At 42.0% G+C, this 15,502-nt stretch overlaps 1 protein-coding gene across 2 annotated transcripts in view; it reads left to right on the top strand.

The window, feature by feature from the left end:
• SESN3 (sestrin 3) overlaps positions 1-15,502 on the top strand; it is a 41,644-nt gene that overhangs the window by 6,807 nt on the left and 19,335 nt on the right. The gene's annotated exons all lie outside the window — the stretch shown is intronic.

Genomic DNA, 15,502 nt, shown 5'->3' with positions numbered 1-15,502 from the left:
TTTGCACATGGGTGCTGGTCTTGAGGGTCCTTGTGTTCTTCCACTTTCACCTTAAAAGCTAGTGTAAAAATTCCCCTTGAACCTTTCTAGTCCTATGGGCTGCAAGTGAGAAGGCAGAACTATTGCATTTTCATTAGACCTGTAATGAGAGTGGCGTGAGTGAAGTGAGCCTCTGGTGAAGGACGCTGTTTTGCAATGGAAAGCTGCAAGATGAGGCCTCGTAAGAACCACACTGGTTTAGCATGGTCACCTTTATTTTAAAAAACAAAAGCAAAAACAATCTTCCCTGAATTATGGGCAGGGAGTGGAGGCAAGAAAGGAAAGAAAGTGGGGAGGAGGATTTTCTCCAAAAGGAACTTTGAGGTTCAGCGTTGGGAGTGGGCTCACCAAGCATGGAGGTTGTCCTCTGCTAAGACTGACTGCTGCAGGTAGGAGTGGTGCATTGCTTTAGCTGCATTGCAGGCTGTGGTTTGGAGATGTGGACTCTGTGAGCATTTGCTTTAAATGTATGCATGTTAGTTAATTAGTGCTTCAAATCTCATATCTCTCTAAATGGCGATGTTTTGAAATCTAAAAAATAGAATATGGTTGGTTGAGCATCTTTGGTTTTAATTCTCTCGCACATTGGCGAGGGAGCTGTTAATACTTGTTGGGTTCTTTATTTGAACCTTTTTATCTGACTAGGGAGATTTCAGCTAGAGAAGATAGTGGTAAAATTCTCCCCTGGCTTTGTGTAGCTAGGGGAGTTGGTCTGGAGACTTTATGATCGTATTTCCATTTCCAGGGCTGGAGAATAAAGAGGGATTGCAGTAGTTCGCTTGGCCAGGCTGAATATTGGCGTTTGTCTAAGTGGGTCAGGACAGACTGGGGGGAAAAGGGGTGTTTTCAGTAGAAAAGAAATTCAAATTGTCAGGAGGGAGACCTCAGTTAATGAGAAATTGCACCTCATCAGCTTTGGAAAAACCTGTATGGAAATAATTTATGCTGTTTAATTTCTCTGTTCGTTGCAGGTGTTCCTGTTTGTATGCAGAGGTCCTTCCCATTGTTGTCTCTGCTTCCCAGCCTGGTAGTCTGTGTGCTTTAAGTAGAAGCTATAGGGAGCATAATGCAGATGACTCAAATATCTTGTGAAATTCCATTACAGGGAGGTAGGGATATTATGCACAGGCAATTTTTTTCTGGCTGTTTATCTATCATTCAGTTCATTTAATATGTTAGGGGTAGTTTAAGAAATTTTATGGGGTTCTTGGTATGTCGCTCTGGGCAAACTGGGGTTATTAATAATAGGGAGGCTATGATCAAGGGGTACTAATTTGAAATATCTCTCAACCACTGATTTCAAAATGTTATTATAGGATAATCTTAAAGGGGTTTTTTTCAACCTAAAAGTTTCTGTGATGCTTTTTGCATGTCAGACATTGGATGACTGTCAGTTGGAGCAAAATGCCAGTGTAGATAGTAGTTAATATTACATGTTTAGAATGCTATTTTGTTCTTGATATAGACTGCATCCACCATTGGCTTATTGAAGTATCTTCATTCTCACATCTTATTTAAATTGAAAGTAAGGTGTTTTGAAGCAAGGGCTTTCTTCTTCTAGGGTATAGTGCTTGGGACAGCTGAACAGGCTGCAAGTGGTGGTGTTCAGGGTAGGAGAGAGAAGTCGGTGCTCTTAATCTAGAAAGATGTCTTAAGTCTTTCCTGAATGTCCCTGGTTACCTGATTTAGAGTAGACAAACAAACAGATACAACCTCCTCATTGAACAACTACTTTGTTCTTGTTAGTGACCCTCATATTTCTCTCAAGGTAAGCATCTTGTTTTGTTAGACCAACAAGGGATATCTCATGGATTCTGAGCTCAGCCTAGTGAACTTGGTAATGGTGTGAGGCTACTTGCAGTCCCCTTCCTCAGGGAATCAGGTGAATAATAATAACCATGGGAAGGAATGTGAAGTATTCCTGGCTTCATGTGTTGTGGGTAGGCTAGAATTGAAGTGATAAGCCTGCGTCACACAAGAAGTTCCTATGAACTTGCTCCGTATCGTGCGGTCAGTGTGTAGACCACCCCCTGGCTTGTGGTTTAAGTCTTCCCACACGCACACATGTTAGTTTACCTTGTATGAAAGCCAGGAGAAATTGCATTCTTTAGAATGTTGTGGAGCCATAGGTCTCTACTGTCTCATCAAGTGCAGAAGACATTTGGAAGAAAAGCGAAAGGTGACTTTAAAATCAGGTTTTCATCTATTCAGAATGAGCAATAAACTCATAAGTACAATCAATATGTCACAATTGTGTACCTGTTTTAAAGCATGTTAGAATTGAATTTAGTTTTAACATGAAACTATAGAGAATTGTTAATTGTTTCAGAGTCATTTGATACTTTAAAGGATCCATTAAATTATTCCTTAGGGAGAATGGTTGCAAGTAATATAACATTTTCACACAAAACATTAAATGTGACTCGGAGGTTATTTGGACATGAAGAACTTGTGCTTCTGAGCAATTTCAATTAGCCTCAGTAAAATAGAGTTCTGTTGATGATAGTGAAGAAGTACTAACTGTCTTGGTGTGAGCCACTTGTAGAGCACTACAGAGCTGCTTACTCAAAATCATCTTTCATCTGTCTCTGGGCTCTTCATTCTGCGTTGGATTTGATCTGGCTGATACCAACAAAACAACTGAATGCCAGCATATGTTCTCTCCTCTGTATGAATTGTGCTGTTAAAAACTACTTAATAAGACAGTATCTTAACAGCTTTGAACCTAATTTAATAGCATGTGCTTGTAAATATGTTTAATATCTCCTGCTTCAGCATGTGGTGAAGGGAATATAGTTGCATTATTGGCTAAATGTATCTGGAGGGGTTTGGGCCATATGGTTCTAAATCTGTTTTAATGTAATTATCCCTATTAACTGGAAAAATAAAAACTATTCCCTCTGAGCTGATTGACATTCTTCTCAGTAAAGCACCCTCGTTGCTGATTAGAGGTGTGGAAATAGTAATTTGTTCTAGCATTTGGAAACTTGATTAGACCTCTAGTGAAACGGAGCGCCTACCCGCTGTCTAAATATTCTACCTGACACCAGTTGGATCTCATCCAGTGTGGAGGAACACTTGAAATGTTGCTTTACTACATTATGTTTTGTGTCTTCAAATCAGCTGTGCTGCCTGCATGCAAATAACCAGTGGCTGCTCAGCGAGCGGAGTGAACCTTGGCTCTCCCTGGAAGTCAGCATCGGGATTTGGTTGTTCCACTGAGCACTCATTGCCTGACTCCAATAACTAGCTTAGAGTTAGAAAACCCAGACAATCGTTTATGTGGAAGCACCCATACTGCTCACTCCGTAATCTGGATTTTAGAGTGGCTGTGCACATACATTCTGCATAGTACGAAGTGTATATGAGGTAGAAGCATGCTGTTAAAGTTCACAAGTTGTCACTGTTCTTGTGTAGTAATAAGTTGATAACAACACACTACAAATGAAACTTTAAAGCACCACATTTCTCTCCCTGTTACGAGCTTGTTCTTTCCCTCCAAAGGCTGATTGAAACACCCACTGGATGCCATGGCAGCTGGTTTAGCACCCATGCTCTAAATCCTCTTTTAACTCAGTTGGAGCAGTTTTTGCTCAAGAACACTACTGCTGGAAAACCCTGCATCAGGACTGTCTGTTAGCATCCTGCAGTAGAAACATCCTGCGGTGGAAACTTCCAGGCCCTAGTGATAGGAAGTGAATGAAAACAACACTTGAGGTGCATGATGCTCATTAGTCAACAGTTCGTTTTGACTGGTTACCTTTTCCCGCTGAAATACAGAAGATAAGCTGTAAAGTTCTACTAGAATCTGATGTGGCCTTTTGTCTTGTCCCTCATAGGATTTTTTATTCTGTTTCTTTACCATATTTGATAGTTTTACATTTCGCAGTCACCACATTTAAACAAACAGTGGAAATGCTGAACCAGAAGAACTCCAACTAGTTTATGCTGTATTAACACTCAGGAGAAGTAAGAAATGTTCATCTTCTGTTCCTTCCAGAAAGCTCAAACAGACTGTTCAACAGGATTTGTGTTACTGGGAAAAGATTGGATGAGGCAGTAACATCAGGGCTCACGCAGGCAGAACCTGCTTTGAGATAGGTAACTTTTATGACAGTGGTTTAAAACTTGTCTCGCTTCAATGCTGCTGCTTCACAAGTAGTTAGAAGAAAAGGTGTGTTGGTTGAAAAGGTCAACTGTAACATAATTAAAGGCTGAAGGAGCCTGCAGCTGGCCTTGTAGTTCTTCAGGGGAGACGGAGCTAGGTGCTTGTTACACCTGAGCAGGACGAGTGGGAAGAGAAGGTTCTGCACAGGGGGAGGGTATGCTGGAGTTGTCTTTCGTGCTTTGCTTAGAAAAGCAGAATTGGAGTGGAGGTGGAATGAAGGTCTCCCTCCGTGCCCCTGCTCTTTAGGTCATTTATGCAAAAGGTATTAGATAAAGCTGTAGTTACTTGACCTATTTATCCAACAGAAACTTGCAGTACAAGCAAAAGCAGTTTGACTATCCAGTGCTGTTGCTGTTTTGTATGGGACACTCCTTTGGGTTAAGCTGTGCCTCATGAATACTTACAGGCAGCATCCAGCCATCCATCATGAGTAATTTGTCTTGTTTGAGGAGCTAGGTCTGCAGCATTGGTTCTGATTTCCCAGGAAAGCTGGAATACCCATTGAATGGGCTAACTTCTGTCTGTGCAGAGCTAAGATGGGCACAGATAAAAGGCTGTAGATGAGTCTCTTAGAAGGTGGGATTAGTGCGATGCAAAGGTCTCAGTTTGGGTTTGTGACTTCATTCAGAGAAAGGACAAGTAGACTGGAACAGTGGAATTTCTCATTAGACAATGAACATTAATCACTCTTCCATAACCACATAAGTCCTTATGGAGGCAGGGTATAAAGTGTATTTATTATTTCTGTAATACTCACTGGTGAGTTTTTTGTAGAGTCACTAAGTCACTAAAATGTAACCAGAAGTCCTCTTAGGAAAAGTGTAGGCATTAATCTAGGGAGACAGTAGTGCCTTCAGCTCCAAGGTTGGAGGTAAATCTGAAGTCCTGCCAGTCTGCTGGCCTGGATGGCTGAGGAGAGCAGGAATAGCTGATCTGTCTCTAGAGCTGCCTATTTACATGCAATAAATCTTCTGTAACTGTTACGAGTCTCCATTTTATAAAATCAGCATCTCTTTTAAGCTCTCTCAGGAACTCACATTTGTACTGTAGGTCTTTGCTGCCACCAGCTCAGCCGCATTAAGTCAGTGTGTTTTGGAGATTGTATCTCAGTCGTGACTCACTTTGGTAAGACATAGTTCAAGAGGCAAAATGTTCTTAAAAAAGAGGAAGAATCTGCCTGACTGCAAGTATTGTTATGGTTATTCCAGCAAGTTGGTGCTTCCAAGATGAAGCCTTTACTTCAGCAGTCTCTTGCCCAAACCTCTCCCAGTCTAATCAAACCGGTTAGCATGTCAGCTACTTGCTCATTGTCAAGCAGTCTCCAGCCTTTGCAAACAAGACTCCTTGGAGGAATAATTTGCTCTAATTGGTGACTATTTTAGGATTTCCTATCAGGTGAAGAATCAAGCGAGCTCACCTGTGGTTTTCCATCTGTGGCCCTACCACCTATAAGATTTCTCTGGACTTCTTTCAAGGAGACTCTGTATGAAAACTTATTTCAGTAAACTCAGAGGAATGGTGTAGATACCACCTCCTAAAAAATGCTTTTACGAGTCAACTAATCAAAAAAGGCTTAAAGTCCTGGCTTAGACAGCAAGGCGCTTGCTCTTGGAAATTGTACCTTTAGGCTAGAGGTGAAAGCATGTTAGTCAGGGAGATTTTACTTTTTGTCTGGCACGTTATTTCTGTTTGAGTCATTGACCAAAGAAAGATGGTAAAAAAAGGTGCTTCTCTTAAAGCAGGAGGACATTGCTGCTTCTGGATGTCCAGAGGGATTGTCCCTTTCCAGGCAGAGCTTTGAGAACAGCATCATAAGCGTTCCTTATGTTCTTTGAACTGCAATAAAGATGCTCAGTGGTCATCAATGGTACATGAGCATTTGTCTTAGAAACTTGTGCCAAGGGGGCTTCTTGGTTTTTAAAATGCTTTTCCAGTGGATTAACTTTTAGAATTTTAAGTTCAGTTTGCTGCAAACTAGAAACCTTTTATCAGCCTCTTGTTTTAGTATGTTTATGGCAGCTTGAATGTTCATGTGAACAGCTTAGCTGAAGTTCTTCACAGTGAGGTGGCATAGCCAATGCCTGCTTATATTCTTCCAGGTAGACACATCAATCTAAGCAAACATCATCTGCCCATCAGGTGAGTAGGGACATATTTTTGTTGTCTTCATATTTTAACTCTTAAGGGGTTTTTTGGTCAACTTTTTCAGATCTAAAGTGATGTAACTTCTGATGAGGTGCATTCAAAAAGGGAGAAAAATAACATTTCCTTCCTAAAAACAGTATTAATAAATAATTGAAGTGTAATGAACTCCAGATTAGGAAGTAAATTATATGATACCTAAACGATATGACATCACCTGATTTGAACAGACAGTGTGGAAATGTGCTCACCCAGGCACTAGTGAGCTCCATGATGTGGGCTGCATCTTTTAGCGTGGATTAGCACAATGCTTGTTTCTACAGTGGTCCAGTTTAGATAAAACAGCTCCCAGACTGGGTGATGCCAGTTCCTGCCTCTATTAGAAAACAGGGTTCATTTTTTTTTAGCATTTATAGACTAAGTAGGATTCTTGAACCAATCTGTTGCAGGTATATAGCAGCGATAGAGCAGGTATAGTGGGTCAGATTGCAGCTCAAGTGTCCTGGTCTCTGACAGTGGCCAAGGGAAGGTATCTAAGGAAGAGGACTTAAAATGGAGTAAGTTCATCATGACACTCCTTCAGTACTGTCTCCCAGTCTTCAAGTATTTGCAACTTGACTTTCTAAGATGGAGGTGTTATATTTAATATATGTACATTTAATAACTGTTATTGCATTCCCCTTCCATGAGCTTGAACAATTAACTTTCAAACACACGCTGACTTCAGGTGTCCACGGCATCTTACTGCAGGGATTTGCACAGCATAGTTGCACATTGTGGAAAAGGTTAAGTACCTCTGCTTGAGCTTGTCACCTGCTGGTTGGTTCCTAATCCTTTTATTGGAGGTGGTAAAAGCACACTATTCATGGACTGTGACAACCAGGAGGCAATCAATTAAAATAGCTTGACATGCTTGTGACAGCAAGCTCAGCAGTTCAGAGCTGCTTTCCAAGACTCAAGCTACTGTGTTTCACAATCCTATGTGAAAAAGATGGCAGAAAGCTGGCTGGGGAAGCTCCAGTACTAAGTTGAGCACATTTCCCTCTTTTATCTGGGCGAGAGGATCTGATTTTCTGAATTTTGGCAAGTTACTTCCACAACTCGGAAGCTAGTTCCCGCACACGGATTTAAAATAACTGCTGTGATCATTGTACATAAATGTGTGGCAAAAGCAGTTTGGAAACCTATGCTTTTGCCATCTGCTTGACTTTCTTATGTCTCAGAATAGAATTTGTTTTTATATAGTACCCGGTTAGTGAAAGGTGCTTGGCAGCGTGTTTCTGTAGCAGAGTGTTCTGGGACACTATTTATTTGCTCAGTAGTAGTTTCTGTTGAGCTGAATACACTCCAAGGACACAGACTTATCAAGGGGGATTGTCAGCAGGGACACATGGCAAGTTTATTTCTAGTCTGGGGCACCTGTGATTTTGCCTTTTCCTTGAGATGCCACAAAGAAGCACCTGTATTATGCTCCAGGTAACAAATGCTGCTGTGCAGAAGATGTGCTGCTCCTCTGCTGTAATTCAGACGTTCCTCTTGAACATCCTGGTTCAGTGGTTTCACCAGCTGGCTGATCAGGGGGGCAGGCAGACAGCATCGCCTCCTGCATTTTAAAGGAAGGGCTACAAGAAGCAAGTGCTGTAACGAGTGACATTGCACGGTGAAATATTTGGTGACAAGTGGTGGAAGTGCCTAGGAAGCAGGACTGTATGGTCTGAGATCTCATAGCCACAGGTCAAACAGCTTTTCACATTGGAAAGTTCCTCAGCCTTTGCCTCCTGATATTAAACCCTTTGGTGGGTTTCCATACTTTGCTAGTAAAGCTTTTTCAGTGTTCAGTAGTTAGTAAATATGTAGTGTTTGATGATAGTTATGAACATGGCTTGACTAACACAGCCAGCAAAATACCTTCAGTATTAATATACATATATATGCAATATATGTATATTAATATAGTATATGTATATATACAATATACCAGGACACCAGTCCAGCCTTGTTGCCTGTCATGCAAGTAGTTGAACCTGGGGAGGAAACAATTTTAGCGAGCTGGTGCAGAGGTCAGAGCCCAGCTTCCTCCCCTGCAACTGCAGTGGAATTGAGATGCTAATCAGAGGAGGATATTGTTATTATTTTTTCCATCAAAGTGCAAAGGTAGGACTCCATGCTTGCTGCGACCAGATCTCTTCATGCTACTGTTCATCTGACCTTTCTAGCTTCATCATTTCAACTGGAAACTCAGCAGTGGCTGGATTAGCGTTTGTCTGGTCTCTCAAGCAGGTTGTGCAGCTGAGCTCCATGCGCCCACGTGACATAGGAACCGTTAACCAGGGACTTCTGTAAAACTCCTGTTAGCCAAGGACTTCTTTAAAGCTAGCTTTCAGTATGTTAGAAGAGCAGGAGTTGTGCTAGCAGCTACGGTGCAAACGTGACTATAAGAGTCTTACCCGTGGCAAAAGTATAAATCTAAATGTTTTAAGGCACACTGCGCCTGAATTGTGTCTCTCTCTGCTCTTTGTTATAATGAATATGACAGCAGTGCCAAGGAGGAGAGGTAAGAGAATGTGGCCTCAGTGCCAGTCCCTGGTTAAACAATTCTCCCAGTCTGCTTTTATAGTAACCTGCAGTTAAACTCATCTTCTTCCTATAAACTCTTGGTGGTGATGATGATGTCTGCTGGAATACTGTAGCATTTGAGAATGTTCCAGCACGAATTGCAGTGGAGTCCGTTAGATACATTTATATTTAAATACTCTAAGAATATATTTTAAAGAAAATATATTCTTGGAGTATTTTGCTGTCTACTGCTCTTACATTAATATTTTGAACATTTACCAGTTTGAAATACTTTTAAAAAACCCCAGAACTAAGCCACTTTCTTCACAGTCGAAGGATGCCATTATGCATTTACAGCATGGATGAATACCATTCAATTTTCCTTGTTTACAAGGCATGTATTTTCAGACAATACTTCTATTAAAAATTCTGTAGAGCATTCTTGGGAGGCAGTTCTGCCAGAGATACATGATGGATTTACATAACCCTAGGGGGTTTTCTCTCTTTTTTTCTGTGTGTTTTAATATCCACCAGATATGCCTCTCTGATTGGCAGTATGCCCAATAAATCAAATGTGTGTGCCTTTATGAATTGAAGTATTTAACCATTCAATTCCTGTATTATAAAGAGGCTATGCTATCAATAGTTAATATAGGTATTAATTCAGGCTTGTCAAAGCAGCTGCTGATTTATCTGTACTTTCTGTCAGATGTTTGTTCTACCCATTGATGGTGGTTTGCTGCATGGACCAAGTAGGGAAGTTGATACAGTCTCTCTGTAGGAGGATGGAGACCATATGCGTGACCATGGTTGCTGCTCTTCCCATGCTAAGCATGCCTCTGGGCACATGGGACCCTGCTGGCAGAGTGAAACCAGGCTTGGCAAGATGGGCTGTGCTCGGGCAGGATGAAGCAGCCCTCTGCATGGGAAGCTGCGGATTAAAGGATATGCTGTGCTGCTTCAGAGGCTCTTCATTAGCAAGCATTGCTGTCCTGGCTGATGATGAGGCGGATTAACTCAATGCAGTTTTGCCAATTTAGTGGCTAAAGGCTTATGTTCCCCAAACCAGATAATATAGGTCTGTCTCAATATGTCAGACTTTGACTAAAGCTGAAGGTGGAAGTGGGCCAAGGTACGGATAAAGCAAGTCCTAGCTTAAACCACTGAAATTTTCCACTGTAGCTGTTGCTCTTGATACCTGATGCTGTTGAAACATAGAAAACACTCTTCTTCCATGCTTTTTGAAGGATTTGAGTCATCTTGATGATCATAAGATCTCCTGTCCTGATGGCACTTCTTGGGGACCACACTAACTTCAGTGTTACTGTTGTGTGTGTGGGGAGGAAAGGAGGTGAGGTTCTTCATGAACTGAGGAGGGAAGCCTTGTTTTCCTGAAGGCTGAAGTAGACCAGAAGACCTTTTGTTGTCTCTTTGGCGTCTTGCCTATCTTCAGACCACTGTGTTTGACCTTGTTTTAGCCATGGATTCCTCTTAGTCTGTGGAGGAAAATGAGGCCTTTCCATGGCACAATTCACAATTGATCTCATCCTGAGTTAGACATCACCTTTCTTTTTCAGTTGTAACCAGGATCCAGATGGCTGTCTCTGATCTGCACGTGTGTGTTTGGTCAGTTGAGTTTCACCCTCGATATCTGATAAGAACTGGGACATAGAATCATAGAATAGTTAGGGTTGGAAAGGGCCTTAAGATCATCTAGTTCCAAACCCCCTGCCGTTGGCAGGGACATGACGAACTCAGATGTTGAGATTTGGCTTAATGAGGAAGTAGAAAAGTCACTGTTTGTCTCTTATGCTTTTCATGGGTTAATAATCAATGTCTAGGTTTGACTTAGCATCTGTAGTTGAGGAAATGCCATCAAGATCTTCCCATTTTTCCAGTCAGAAGTCTCAGCTTTACTTTCTCAGTTAGATGTACTCTGCTTCAGTTATCTTAAGGTTAAGTGTATTTTACTTGATAAATTCAGGACTATTCCGACAAAAACACAAAACACATTTCAGGCTTCTTAAATAAAGAAGGTATCTGTCAAAGATCAAGGAACTGCCACTGGACTTCTGTTGCCTGGTCATCCATCTTGGCTGGGGTAGAAATTGCTGCCCTTTGGTTTCTAATTAGTGTGGATTGTGTTCTTAATAGCTGGTGGAGGGATTGGGAACTTGGGATAGGCTTCCTTTTATTGTGTGAAATCCAAAAGGGCTGTAACCTGTTACCAGAGTAAAAGCTCCCCATCAATTGTACTGTGCTGGCTCTCTTCCCAGCTCCTTGCACCACTTTATCAGCTGTTAGGCACAAAGATGCTAAATTCTTCATGTTAAAAGTGACTGGTTTAAGTATTTTGAAATGCTCTTCCATAAAAAAAAGATTTCCTACTGTTTGACTTCCTCTGCTAATTTTCATCTTTATTGCTTGGTTTGCATCTTTGGAGTTGTACAGTCTGTTAAGAGGAAGAAACCGTTGCAAAATCAGTTAAAATCCCCTTAACAAATGACTGTAGGCTAGGACTTTGCTTTGTGAACTCTTAACATTTTGACATTGTTTATTCTGAACATCTCTATTGCTTCTGGAGATAGGTCCTGGGTTTAATTATAAGAATGGGTCATTCATGAAGTAACTGCACTGTCAGCAAATAAAGTGTTGCGCAGCACTCCAGTTATTCCTTTCCACATTTTCTCTTTTGGCTTTTCTTTATGGAAATTGTTTCAAAAGACAGGACACCCAGTTCACCACCCAGTGTCAGACTTGACTATTGCCAAAGATGATAATGTGCATTATAAAGAGCTAGACCATGAATTTAAATAACAAAGATCCTTCAAGATGCTAGATGGTAGCAAAATTGCTTGTAGATTATAATGTAAGAAACAGTGTATTGAATAAGAAATACATACTCATCCCCTTACCCCCCCAAAAAAAATCCCTGTTTGTTTAGGAAAAATAGGTTGTTCCTCAGAAGCAACTAATTTTGGGATGCCCTTAGGCCTTATAAGTGATCCAGTGCTGTTTGTTATCCTGATGTCTTTGTGGTGGTGGCAGGTTTGGTCAGAGTGGTGGCTCTGAGCCCCTTTGTGAGTGTTGCCCATTCTCTTGCCATGCTCTGACAGTTCACAGGGAAGCATTGCCATGGCTCACAGAATGTTTCTTCCCGGTGATTTGCACACACACACCCAAAGTCACAGCATGACCACCTTGATACTGACTTCAGGATGAATTAGATTTTATGTGCCACCTGTGTTGGAAGCTCCCGTACACCCTCATCAGTGCAACCACTTGCATCTCTCCTGTGCTTTGTGTTCACGGGTATCGAGAAGCACTTTGTAACCAGCTGTTCCATCAGCCCCACTTGCGAGCAGCTCTGTTCTCACATCAGGCTGCCTCCTTTTACAGCTCACTAAAAATAGCCATTTCTTTAAAGCCTGAGGACGTGGTGACTCATGTGATAGCAAAGAGGAAGAAGGGTTATTTCTTTTGCTGCAGGCTCTGGGAGGAAAGCCACCGTGCTGTCCCAGGACTGGCTCATGATTGCTCCCGCTAGGGCTTCCTAGCCAAGTGGCTCTGGCATCCCTTCTTTTGCCGCAGCAGCCCGGCAGCTATTTGGGATGCAGGTGCCATGTCCCAGTGCCCGCAGCCTCTTGGCTCTGCAGGGAGGGTGTGCGGTCACTGCCACAGCTAAATATAAACCCCTGAGATGGCAAGTGGCAGCTTTTGGCTCTCTGGGGTTTGAGCAGAGCTCGCCCAAGGATGAAGGTGTTCCTTGCAATTTATAGACATGTGAATGGGAAATGGTTCTACTTTGTCACCGTTAACATTCCTGCAAAAGCTCCCGACACCATTGCAATTGCAGCTTAAGGACAGAAAGCAAGTCACTGATGAAGTGTGCTCAGAGCTGGTTCTTCATGGATTCCTGCAGCAGCTCTTCTGTGGTCTGCAAAGGTGTCATTCTGCTGCCCGTTGCTGCAGTGTGCTGCTGCAAAACCTGCTTCTAGGCTGTTGCTTGCCCTTCTCCCAGTAACCTGCTCAGTTTTCTCTGCTTGTCTTTGAAGCTCTTCGTCATCTTTGTCCTTCCAAAGAAGCACCCCCCCAAAAAACACTAGTCTTAATGTAAATGGAATTGACTGCAAACCTTTTAAGGTAACTTGCTTATACTCCAACAATGTGTTTCTGGAGGAAAGTGAAGCAGAAGATGGCTGATAATCAGCATTTTAGTTGCTGAGCAACCTGTTTCTTGCTTCAGCCACTTAGCATAAGATCTAATTTCAAATAAGATGTTTGGGACCCTGGCTGACTTGGTGGTAGTTAGTGCGACCTACAAAGACTTGTTGGACAGGAAAACAGACCTGCTTTCTTGGGAAAGAAGCAGCTTTGCAAGAATTTTCTCCACAAAGGACCATATATCTGCAATGTTGCTTTCTAATTCCCATACATAGTTTTTCATATTTGGGTTCTTGGGTAGGCCTTAAATCACTGCTTTAGATAAAGCATGCCCAGAAACAGTGGTTCTTATCTACAGCTCAACAAAGCCAGCATTATCATTCTTAATGCTTGCAAACTTCCCATGTTTTTATTAATAGCATCCTGAGAACTTATGCAACCAGATGACATTTGCTCTTTTTCTTCTGACAAGCTTGTTTTAACCAGTTTTAATAAAATAAAGGCTTTGGCGTGAAGGCAAAATAATCTTTCGTGTTGATGGAAGGGAAGAGTATACATTTCTAATGTAGAATAAAACAGCTCCCTGGAAGTGTGCTGTGATTAGACTCACTGACTTGAATTACCATGTTTAGGACTTTGGGGGTTTTATTCGTGTTGTGGTGCTTTGCCTGTTTTTTCCAGGCTTGTGTTTTTTAGAACTGCCACCACCCAAAAGGAGCTGGGTTTTGTCATTTTTGTAGTTTATTTAACACACCCCATTTTTCATGTCTGACTGGGCTTTTTGTCATCATTCACAGGAATTGGAGGTACTTGCCTATGTTCATCCACACAAGTACCATTTCCTCCTTTCCTTCTCAGCAGCAGCTTATCTGCAGGGTCAATGGCAGTCACATTGAATGGGGAAACAGCAGAATGGAGCCCAGCTCCTGCTAGAAGCGTATGCACTTTTTTGCCCTGATCTGGCTTTGAGGTTTTCTTTGCAGAACCTGAAGCAGCAGGGTATAGGTCAGAGAGCATGATGGGGAAGGCAGTGGTTCAGCTCTGGTTTGGACCCATGCTCCAGCAAGAGCTGGCAGTCTGCCGCTATCCAAGTTGTCTCACTTGTGCAAGCTGCTTCCTCTGGGTTATTCAGTATGGAATGAAGATTTTAAAATTCATAAAACACATAAAATGCAACCTTAATAGTAATCTTGGAAAGCATTGCTTGTTTTTAATGTTGGCAGGAATGACTGTCTGCTGTCAGGATTGTGTATTTCAAGCTAGAAGATGTCTTCCTCTGCCTTGTGTAGCTGTGTGAGGAAGGGGTTACATGTACAGACACCTGCTCTCTCTACACCCTGTCTTCTTACCTCAGACTGAGTACCTTTGAAACATAAGAAGTATTTTATGGGATTTTGGGGGCTGTGACAGCAGGCAGCGATTGCAGTAAGTTGTCTTCTGGCTGCTGGGATTCATACAGTAGATCCAGCTTATTTTTGCATCTTTTAGCAGTTAGTTATTACAAAGTCACAAATGTAATTGTCCTGCAAGAGTTTGCTTTGGAACATCTTTCCTGAATAATCACTGCTGATTTTTTGCATGTTTTTTCATAATCTAATTTAGAAAGGACAGGATGTTTTTAAAGATGAGGACAATAGTTACGCAGCTCCAATGGCTTCATTTTCCTGTGTGGAAATTGGTGGCATGCTCCTTCTGGGACCAGTGCTACTGTTCGTGCACATGGCAGTTAAGCTTAAGCCCCCCTCATAGAGGTATTTAAAGGCCATTTGTTATGGAAAACCTTAGAGTTTCGTGTTAGGGGCATGAAATATTTAGTATGCAAGTCCGATACTGCTGTTGATGGATAACTTATTAAGAGTCACCAGTGTTGCAGTGTAATTAGGGACTTGAGAAAGTGTGCAGCCATAGTTCCCAGGCGGGTGGAATATAATCCTAAAGAGGAAAATAAGACAAGAAGCAACTGATTTAAATTACTGCAAGGCAAATTCAGGTAGGACATTAGGAAAACTTTGTAATAATCTGAGGAGTTAGTCACTGAAATAAATGACCAAGAGAGACCGAAGAAACTCTTTAAGAGGAGGTTGGACCAACATTGGTTGGGAATGACATGGAGACTGCTGGTTCTGCCCCTGGTGAACCAGAGGAGCAGGCAGCCTCCCCAGGCCCCCTTCACTTCTCCATCACACTATGAATGCCTCCACAGTTTATCTTAGTTCAGTTTTTTACCACTAATAGATCAAAGAAGTCCTCTGGCCCTTGCTACGCTGTCAGCCTATCCTGTACTAAATACATCATTCTCACATGGCCTTTCATGACTTCTAGCTGGGGTTTGCACACCAAGGCTTGTGCTGTGTAGGGGGTTCTGGTTGCAGCAGCTGAGCGAGGCAGCTGTTTCAGCAGGTTCCTAGGAGGAGGCTTTAACTGGGTCTTGGG

Source organism: Neopsephotus bourkii, unplaced genomic scaffold (genome assembly GCF_033783945.1).
Source record: "Neopsephotus bourkii isolate Nb327-2 ecotype Australia unplaced genomic scaffold, CSIRO-AGI_Nbou_v1 NB_1638, whole genome shotgun sequence".
NCBI classification, from domain to species: domain Eukaryota; kingdom Metazoa; phylum Chordata; class Aves; order Psittaciformes; family Psittacidae; genus Neopsephotus; species Neopsephotus bourkii.
This window is presented reverse-complemented; position numbering and strand designations above follow the sequence as displayed.